The sequence below is a fragment of the Eumetopias jubatus genome, unplaced genomic scaffold (genome assembly GCF_037043125.1).
Source record: "Eumetopias jubatus isolate StellerSeaLion01/CBP00866 unplaced genomic scaffold, mEumJub1_p1.0 scaffold_1, whole genome shotgun sequence".
Taxonomy (NCBI): Eukaryota; Metazoa; Chordata; class Mammalia; order Carnivora; family Otariidae; genus Eumetopias; species Eumetopias jubatus.
In genome coordinates this window covers 55892317-55903778 of record NW_028274807.1, presented here as the reverse complement: position 1 = coordinate 55903778, position 11462 = coordinate 55892317, and the positions used below count along the sequence as shown (strand labels likewise).

The 11462-nt window shown below is 35.2% G+C and overlaps 1 pseudogene; it reads left to right on the top strand.

Moving 5' to 3' along the window:
* Window positions 1-219: 219 nt before the first annotated feature.
* Window positions 220-530, top strand: LOC114214706 (large ribosomal subunit protein eL36 pseudogene; annotated as a pseudogene).
* The last annotated feature ends 10932 nt before the right edge of the window (window positions 531-11462 follow it).

The following is an 11462-nucleotide window of genomic DNA, read 5'->3' as shown; positions in this document are numbered from 1 at the left end:
GAACATTTGGGCTTTTGAATTATGATTTGGACCTTAAGAGATAATGTTGAGAGAAAAGGAGCTGAAGTTATAAGATTTGATATCAAACTCTCTGGATCTTCTAAATTATATGGCCTTGGGCACGTCACAAACTCTTGGAGCATCATTTTATTTACTGTTAAAAATGGAGATTAAAAGTGTATTTCAGTCCACTGCGGGAGCCATGGAGGAGCAGCCACCATGGCTCTGTGCCACCCTGTGGCCATGGGCCTCAACAAGGGCCACAAGGTGACTAAGAATGTGAGGAGGCCGAGGCACAGCCACCAGCACCTCACCAAGCACACCAAGTTTGTGCGGGACATGATCCAAGAGGTACGCAGCTTCACCCCATATGAGCAGCGTGGCATGTGGCTGCCCAAGGTCTCCAAGGACAATCGGGCCCTGGGGTTCATCAAGAAAAGGGGTGGACATACATCTGTGCCAAAAGGAAGAGAGAGGAGCTGACTAATGTCCTGGCAGCCATGAGGAAAGCAGCAGCCAAGAAAGACTGAACCCCTCCCCTCTGTATGTAATAAAGCCTTTTTGGGGAAAGAAAAGTGTATTTTGATCTATAAAATTCAACAAATCCAAGATATTACTGTTGATAACATCTGCACAAAAGTAACAGTTGAAGCCATTATTAAAGCAAAAGACTAGAAGAGGTCTGAAGAGGGGTTAGGGCAATTGATAAATGGAAAAAGGATTCTAGCCATCATATGGAATTTTATTCATTGATACTTGTTTTCAGTTTCATGACCCCCACACACACACCTACGTAATATATGCTTGATTTTGTTTTTGAACTTCTTAAAAAGAGTACCATAGAGTAGGTCATTTTCTAAGATTTGCTTTATTGCCTTATTCACCTCAGATTATGACGCTAAGATTCATCCATGATGCTTAATTACAGATCAATTTTTATTGCTGCATAGTATTCCATTTTATAAAAATTTCATAATATAGTTATTCATTCCACTGCATATGGATGCTTTTGTTGTCTCCAGTTTTTTGCCATTATGAACAGTGACATGATGAACGTTTTTGTTACATCTTCCAGCACATAGGTGCAAGAATTTCCCCTGGATATATACCTAAGGATGGTATATATCTAGGAATATTCAACTTTATAAAACAATGCCGAAATTGATTTACAAAGTGGTTGTATCATTTTACATTCTTATTAGCAATGTGTAAAAGATCCATGTCCTCTCCAACGACAGTTTCATAAGATTTCTTAAATTCTACTGGCGAGTGATGGAGAATGACATCTCATCATGTTCTTTATCAACATTCTCCCAATTACTAGTAATGTTGGGTGATTTTTCAGAAGTTTATTGGCTATATACATCTTTTGTGATGTTTCTACTAATATTTCTGTCCATTTGTTAATTTTCTATATTATTTTAATTTATAGTATCTATGTACACTTGATTATAGTCTTCTGCTGACTATAAGAATTTCAAATAACTTCTCACACTCTCCTCACTCTCTTTAAAGTGCATCATGAGAAACAAATACTCTTAATTCTCACATCACCTGATTGTTCAGATTTTTTAAGTTTTGTGCTTTTGAAGGCTTTTATAAAATATTCTCTGACCCAAGGTCAGAGAGGCATGCAACTGTATTTTCTTCTAAAAGCTTTAAAGTTTTTGATTTTGCTTTTTAAAGTTCTTAATCCAGGGATGCCTGGGTGGCTCAGTCAGTTAAGCATCTGTCTTTGGCTTAGGTCATGATTCCAGGGTCCTGGGATCAGGTCCTGCATTGGCCTCCTTGCTCAGCGGGGAGTCTGCTTCTACTCTGCCTGCCACTCCCCCTGCTTGTGCTCTCTCTCTATCTCTGACAAATAAATAAATAAAATCTTTAAAAAAATAAAAATAAAGTTCTCAATCCATATAAAGCTGATTTTTGTATAGTTTGTGTGATATACACAATCTCATTTTTTCCTTATTAATGACCCATTTTTAGCTCTATTTATCGAATACTTCTTCCCTTCTTCAGGAATCTGAAGTAAACCTCAGTGGTATATCAAAGTTTTATCTAAATAGAACTACCATATGATCCAGCAATTCCATTTCTGGGTATTTATCCAAAGAAAATGAAAACACTAATTTAAAAAAGATCTATGCACCCCTATGTTCATTGCAGCATTATTTACAATAGCCAAGATATGGAAACAACCCAAGTGTCCCCTGAAGATTAATGAATGAAGAAGACACACACACACACACACACACACACACACACACACACACACACACACTCTGGACTATTAGTCATAGGAAAGAATGAAATCTTGCCATTTAAGACAACATAAATGGACCTAGAGGGTATTATGCTGAGTGAAATAAGTCAGACAGAAAAAGACAAATAATATGATTTCATTTACATACACAATCTAAAAACAAAACAAATGAACCAAACAAAATAGAAACATACTCATAGATAAAGGAAACAATCTGTTGGTTGCCCAAACAGGGGAAGAGGACTAAGAGGTACAAACTTCCAGTTGTAAAATAAGTAAGTCATAGGAATGTAACAAAAATGAAACCAAAGTTTGATCTAAGAATGAGTCTTTTCTTGGATATCAGTTGAGTTCCTGTAGTTGGTTTTGTCCTCTCCCCACAGCAGTATCATTCTGCTTTAATTAATGTGTGACACAGGGCAATTTTTCCCAACCTTCTTTTTTTTATATTAACACATATGAACCCATTTTGTGTCAGATATTATTCCTGATTCTACAGATGAGGAAACCATGACATAGTGAGGTTAAGTAACATGTTTACGTTACAGTGAGTAGGTGGGCCATAGTGGGATTGTAAGCCAGGCAGTCTGGGTCCAGAGAACATTATTACCATTAACATGTTACACTGCTTCTTTGTCTCCAGAAACGCTTTCATTATTTTTGGTCTTTTGCTTTCATATAGATTTTGTAATCAACTTACAAAGTGCTAAGACCAACCCTTCCATGATTTTGTGATTTTTACCAAAGACCCATTTTATACACACACACACACGCACATGCACACACACACACACACAGACACAATTATTTGGGTATAATCAACCACATTAACATTTCTGCTGCAAAAACAAACTTAGGAATATTATTGGGAAAAGCGGGATAAGTAGTATCATAAATTTCTTCTGACTGAACATCAGTTCAGGTCCAGTTTTACTGCCAAATGAGTTTGGTACCAAACTGATGAAAAATCTTGCTGTTTAGACCTCTTCAGATCTTTGAAATTATGGAATGTGTCATTGCCATTTAATAAATGAAGGGGAAAAAATCTCTGGGAGGTTAAATAATTAGATCAAATCAACCTGCATTCTTAGTTGATAAACTGCCTATAGTTTGCTCCAGGCTTTTTTTTTTTCCTAAAGAAATGTTTTTATATGAATTTTAAACCTCAGAGTAAGAATATAGCATTTCCCTTGGATCTAGATCTATAATGACTCCAGATCTCTGCCTAATTTACCTTGTTCACTAACCTTTCCCTGACTGATTATCTGTTTTTTTATTCATCCACATCCAAGCATCTTCTGCTAGCTAGTCAGTCAGAAACCAATGAAACGAAACATAATTGATAAGTAATGAAAATGCCTTTGAAGCCTTCATTTAAGACAAAAGGTGACTAAATGTCAAGCCCATTCACAGAATTTTATTTAATCTATAATTCCAATTCTAGATTTTGTAACTTAAGTAAAGGCTTATTTTAGGTAGTTTACCTTTAATCTGTTCACATTTCTAAATAAGTGATGTATATATTTTTCCATATTGAAATTCTGTTTTCTTTCCCATTCTCTCATTCCCTGGCTTTTAATTGATTTTTCTGTGTCAAGTTATTAAAGTTGTCCTTTTTTAAAGCAGTAACTTGTTTTTCCATTAAGGTGAGCTGATTTTGTAGCCTCTTACAGTAGAAAAAGAACATTATTCATGAGTCACTGTTCATTTGTCTAGTGCCTGGCACATTGTAGGTATTCAATAAATGCCTCATGAATGAATAAAATAGAATGGCCTCTTAAAATGTTGATGTCCATTCCTACCAAATTGAAGTTTAATTTAACAATAGCTTCAGGATTACATATCAAAGGTCTCAGGAAAAAGTAATAAATGGAAATACTTGTTATCCTGCTACAGATTGAAATACAGGTACTGAATTTTTCATTGAGATACAAGTAAAGCCTGAAATACAAATGGGTGCAAGGGCAGAAATATAATAGACATACAATAACATTGATTTAAACTGAATACCTGCAAGTGTTCAAGTTTGAAACCTTAGAACTCATTCATATAACACTCTATAGCTGTAATTGATAATGCTTGAATGTAATTATCATTCAGTTATATGGTCTTGCCTATATTTTCTTATATCTTACCAATAATTTTCCATCCCTTATGCCCATGTGCATTGAAGGGTACAAAGCTATACAGCACACCTTAGACCAGCAGTTTCCAAACCACACTTTACTTGCAAAAAAATAGATAGATAGATAGATAGATAGATGATGATAGATCTCGTTGCCCTATTCTCATCTACTATAACATAATCTGTGAATGTGGGGCCTGGCATTTTGTACTTTTTTTTTTTTTAAGATTGATTGGTTATAGAGAAAGAAAGAGAGAAAGTGAGCATGCAAGTCAGGGGAAGGGTAGAGGGAGAAGGAGGAAGCAGACTCCCCGCTGAGTTGGGAGCCCCAAGCCGAGCTGCACATGGGGCTCCACACAGAGCTCGATCCCATGACCCTGAGATCATGACCTGAGACAAAATCAGGAGTCCGTCGCTCACCTGACTGAGCCACCCAGGCACCCCTGGGATTCTATACTTTCTAAAAGCTTCCTCAAATGATCGCTGATTGCGAGCTGGCATTGGCCTGTGGAGCAATGTTTGGGAACCACTGTTTGTGTCTTAAGTTGGAAAGCTATCTCTATCGCTCCACAGAATGTTACAGATCTATTCACTGGTACAAAGCATTCTAAGATGACTGGTTTGGATCATCCTTTTTAATCTTAGAGGGAAAAAAATCAATTTGCAAATGATATTAGAACATGGAGATATTCAATGTTGGTTCAGCATTCTAGGGAAGTAGAATAACAACATATGCTCCAAAGATCTCTTCTGACTTTGACCCGTGTCACTGGTAAGACCCTTCCAATCATTTGAAAAGGATCAGTGAGAAAGACACTTTTGTTCAGATAGGCATTCATCTAAGTATGATCCTGAATCTGGTCCTGCTAGAAATATTTGGGGCTCCTTTTAACACTGGAGTCATAAAATACAATGTTTACTATAGCATTGGAACCAATCTTTCAAAATACACTTGTGGAAATTTACTATAGTCACAAGAGAAAACTGAGAAGAAAACCAGTTGAATGTTTTTGAAAAATTCATAATCACACTGTCAGTAGATACCTTTGTTAACAGACTAGAATATTCTGGAAACATGATATTCACTCCCCATCTGTTGTCTCCTGACATTGTTTAATCATGAGTGTCAGAGCAAACAACATGAGCTGGTTTCATCTCACCCCTTCATTTGCCATGAAGCCACAAGCCTGTAGATAGGCCCAGAGAAAGAACTTCCAGTCCCAGGATGACATCATTACCTGCACTTCGTTCCTGGTGATTCAGCTCTTCCAGGGGATGCTATGAGAACTAGCCACAGTGTTTCTTCCCTCATCCAAAGAGTATACTGTCTGCCCTAGAACTGACACAGCTCACTGCAAATCAGAGAAAATTTGATGCCTCTTTCACAATACTTTTTCTCTTTGTCTGATTTTTATTAGATCCCAGAGCCCTTTTTCCCTTTTGGAACACCATTTTAAAAATTGGTAGAAGCCAATGAGAAAATGATTCAAAAGACAGTCTCTTTATATCCTTTCTTCTTAGGCTATACGCACTTCATAAAGCACCTGTATCAACTGCTGAAAGGACTATATTCATCTATCTGACTAAAATGTATTCTACTGCTTGGCCATAATCTCAAAGGTACTTTCCAAGTGAGTTAAAATACTGATGTTCAGATTACAGGGTCAAGATAATCAGAATACTTAGTCTGTAATATCCAGTTATGAGTTTACATTATTCCTATGTCTTACCTGTTGAATTCCAGGTACATTTTAACATGTCACATGATATTCCAGGCATTTTTAAATTTATTATCATCTTCAATAATCATAATAACTCCTTATGTGTGCATACTTGAGTAGGCAGAGAAGATGGATATAACTGTCTCCACATTATGGATGAGTAAGCTGAGGTTCAGGGAGGGTTAGTGATTTACCTAAAGTCACCCCATCAGTCAGAGACAGACTGATAATTTAAATACAGATTTTCTCACCCCAAGTCTACAACTTCCTCCTCTACTTTCTACCCTCCCTTCTGTTGTGATGCTGGTAATAAATGATCACATGTGAATTTGTCTTTGCCTTTCTAAAATGCATGATTCTGCCCGTTGGTATTTTTCAATTAAAGAAATAAATTGCCTTAGCTATTGGCTGTGTCCCTTTTTCTTTGAACTCAAATGTTAACATTTAGATCATAGTCCCTTCCCCATCCTTTGCTTCACAATGTGGCAAAGCCCCAAGGTTTGTGTTAGTGACCTGAAAATGTAATGTTAGCAGCTTTATGGAAGAAAGAATAAAGAGAAGTTGGACTGAATAAGATAAGACATTTAGTCATTGTTTTAAAAGTCATCATCCTAGCCCCCTTATATGAAAACTAAGTGAAAATTTAGATTTTAATTATAGACTTCTGCAAAGTTCACTCTTTGTACTAACCCAATAGGAAGCAGCTTTTTATAGATACCAATTTATTCAACTTTCTTTAACACTCCAAACTGAACAATCACTTTCATGCTTTTTTTTAATTATTAAAGAAGTTTTTTTTTGAGCTGCTGCTATAATAAATAAGGTAATGCTTCCATTGAATTGAAAGTTCTAGAACAATATAAAGCCCCTGTGCTCAGGACTTAAGTGTCAGAGTGACACAGAGGAATAAACAAAGAATGGGTAACCATGGAACCCAGAACACCAGCAATTCCATTTGTCTTAACCAAGTACATAATAGTCTGGAAGTCATCTGCAGAGGTTCTGCTGCCAGTTCTCCTACAAATCACTGTGCAGCCTTTTCAAAGTCATGTTTTCCTCTGGGTGTTGGCTTCCCTCATCTATGAAGTGAAAGTTGATCTATATGTACTCAAAGATTCCTTGCAGTGTTAATATTCTAAGATCCTAAATGCTTATGAAGATAATGATTTAAGAAGATCTCAGTAATGATTAAATAAGGTGGAAAAAACAAATACCATGGAGGCTGGAAGCATTCAACCTCAGATGTGAAGTCCTTTAAAAATTTATTTTCCCCCTGAGTAGGCTGGTGTTGATAATAAGAGGATATTTGTCAGACTCTAGACATAATTTTACCTTGATTAAATGTTTGTGATGCTGCCTCAAATCATGCTACTCATGTTGCCTGATTTGATTGTCTGGTTTCTGGTTTCACTTTCTACTCTTAGGAAAGTGTATCTTGGTGTATTTCATGGGCTGAATTTTAAAATAACACAGAAATTCCATACATGAATTATTCTGCAAGAATATTATATTTTCGAGTTCAGTACCTAGTGTAATGTGATGAATACGCTAAATATACTTACAAAGTAAATGATGTAATATGTGATTTCTTGCATTGATGAGAACTACAATATATAGGTGTCTTTATTTATTACTATGATTTGGTGATTATTCATGTTGGACATATTCTAACTTAATAATCCATTGCTACATACTGTTACCATCCTCCCGAAAGTCAGCAATGCTAATAGCTCCTTTTAAGCTTACAACTATTCATTGTCCAAGCACAATGATGAGAAGGTTAAAGAGTGGAGGCTACAGATAAAAAGAAGAGAACATCTTCTATGTTGTTTTCCAATATAAGAGGCATATCATTTTGCCCAGTAAAATTCTTTTTTTAATTTATGTTTCTGAAATGGGTAGTGAAAAGAACATAGTTCTAGAAATCACAATACCCGGGTTCTAATTCAGGTTTTCTGCCAAATTGGATGTGTGGAACATGTCATTTAGAGCCTCTGAAATTCAATTTCCTCTTCTGTAAATTAGATGATTCATTCTATAATTTTTAAAATTCATTTCTTTATTATTCTATAATTAACTTGAATTCCTTTTCCAAATTCTTGAACCTAGGTTTCTATGAACCAAAACAAAAAACATCATTTTATAACTGATACTAAAACATCATTTTATAACTGATACTTAGTATGTGACAGTTGACTCTAACTTGCTATCTCAGTAATTCTAAAATTCACTTACCAATAATGGATATTAAAATAGTTACTTTTGGAAAAGTAAAAAAGTTATAAAATCACTATCATTAAGACTGCCTTTAGAAAACAAAGGTTTAAATATATGTCATGTGTATTTATGGGATGTGAAAGGGACTGTCATTGTATGATTGATATTCTTCATGCCTAACAGTTGAACCCAGAGAAATATCAAATGTCCCATAAAACTAAGCCATGCTTATTTCCTGTATGTGATACATAGGAAATCACATGCCTTATCACTCTACTTTATGCGAATTTAGGGCATTTTACAGTATATTATATTTATAACTGTAAGTACTACATAAATACAATGATATTATTATAATGATTAAATAATGGTGTATGTACACGTGTATATTGTGTGTGCCCACATACATGTGTATGTGTGTTAGGAGAAAACAATAAAGAAAGAAATAAGGGAATGGCAAGAACTCTAAATTAGCATATAATCATAATTGAATGTGTTAAAGTGATCTTTTAAAAAGTTGTGTTTTTGATGAAAAGGCTTTAATTAATAATCTGCATTTAAATTTACTTCCATTTAGCAGTGGAAAATAGTACATAATGATCTATGTGTGAAAGAAAGGCACATGGTATGAAATTGTTAGAATGTATTGTAGAGAAAAGGGGAAAAAGAAGTTATTGGTACAATGTATAGTTGAACTGAATTACTGACTTATAGCACTCTAATTTACATATCACAGTGCAGGCATCTATTCAGGATAAATTCATAAATCAGACCCAGTCTGACAAGGAAAACAAGCAGACATAAAACTTGTATTCGATTACAAAAGCCTGGGCTTTCCTAGAATAAAGAACCTCTTGTGGAAAGAATTATAATAGAAGTAAACTGCATCATGACAACAAATATCATTGTTACAAGTACAGAAATTAAAACACTTAAACATAATAAAAAAGCAGTATTTATAATTCATTTTCAAGGGCAGGCATTTAGCTAAGTTAGCAAATATATTTACCACTTATAAAAGTCTGCCTAAAGAACCAGTTCTGTTCTGATAATATGGTTTCCTGAAGCAGTCCTGCTCCAAACACCATCATCATCACCCAGGAACTTCTTAGAAATGCAAATTCCCCAGCCCTAATCCAGACCAATTGAATCAGAAAATCTGACAGAAAGTCCACCTTCTAGGTGATTCTCGTGCACATGAAAATTTGAGAAGCACTAGTTTAGTGATACAGTACAGAAAATGGAAAGTAACTCTCTTCTGTCATCAGGAAACCACTACATATTGGACTTCATACTTACCATTTCTGAAGAACCTTCAAAAAATTCTGATTGTTAGACAAAGATACTTCTTTAGATTATTATATTTTATTACTGTATAAACTAAGTCATCAGATGATTAAGAAGCTTTTAACTGCTAAACAACAGTCAATAGTTCAGTGAAATAAAATATGTGCAGATCACTTTATGTACTAGGAATTAACCTTGCTTGTAGCCAATATCCCACCCTCCCTCCTTTTTTGCATAAACCCCATTAAGCTGGCCAAGGAAGAGAAAGGAATGGGGACAAAGAGGGCAGTGAACTGGAGTCCATTTAAATTTATTTATCCTGCTATATAAAGTGAAAGTTAAGTAACCTTAAACTTCCTTCAAACACTTTCTTGTGTGTCTAGCTGTAATAATACGGGATAGGAACAATTTGACCAACAATCTTGTGAGAGAATCTAGTGAGAGAATCTAGAGGGGACATCAATTTCTGTGTGACAGTTAAATTTCTTATTCAAAATTCTTAGCAATCTATATAATTTTTGTCGTAATAATTACATGGTATATAAAAAAAGTCATCACCACAGAGTTCAGTAACATATGGTACTTCTACTAGATAAAGAGAAGGTAAGAAATCCACAGTGAACAATTTTTATGGTTCAAAAATAGTGCGGCTTATAACCTTTGTTTAAAAAGTGTGGGGGGAAATGGAATAAGTGTAAGTCAAAAAAGTTTCACAGAAGCAAAAGTTCATTTTCTGAAGATGAGCTTTATTCCTTGCACTTAATTATTACAGCTCAACACATCTTCAAATTTTTATTAACTTGAGGTTTGCACAGCATTATAGGCTAAGGCACTCAGTCATTTACTAGATCCTTTAAGGGTATGTATGTACTTCTATTTGTCATGGAGGCCCTCCCATATATTTTGTAGATATGTATTTAATATCATGATGTCTGAAGGTATATTAAAGTGTTTGTTCCATTTGCTTGGATTCTGTACACCATATGTTGAGAGACTATATTTTGACTGGAGGAAGACCTGACATAGAGCTCTAACTAGAGGAGTGCAGGGCTTGGTAGGATTTTTAAGAGTATATTTTAGAGCTTCAGGCATTGAGGGATTTAATTTTATAAGACGCAATCACTAAGAAAGAATGGTGTTGCAGCTTACCTTTTACTTTTTAAATATCTATTTCAAAATTGAACTGATAGTCTATTACAGAACTTCCACCTGAACCCTGACTGGCCCTCTCTCCATAAGCACAAACTGGACAAAATATATAGAGCCACGATTCTAATACACTGGACAACATTCACCATACAGCTGTGATCCCTGAGAGAAGGGAAATCAATTAGGTGAGCCCGAAACTCATCCAGACTTTCTGTGTGGAGACACTTTCTGGACTGGACTCTAAGCAGAGCATTAAAGACTCACAGTGAATACACTAGAGTGTTCAGAAGTGGTAGAGGCACCATGTCAATAACTTACCTCAAATGATTTAGGAACTTAAAAAAAGAAAAACTCTTGAAGAGATAAAGATTAAAGTTCTGGAAGGCAGAAGCAAATGGAATTTATAGGGCAGAGCCCTATAGAGCACAGAACAGCACAGAGAAAAAGCTCCAGAATTCTGCCCTGGACTCCCACTAAGGCTGTTGTTGAATATGCAAGGATCTTTCAGCAAGAACACGCACACACAGAAAAAGATTTTTTTTTTAAAAATTGAATTGGACTTCATCAAATAAAAACCTTTTGCTTTTCCAAAAGCACCTTCGAGAAAATTAAAGACAAATGAAGAAAAAGGAGAAAAAACTAATATATATATACAATGAAGGAATTGTTTTCCAAATATAAGAATTCTTACAACTCAGTAAGA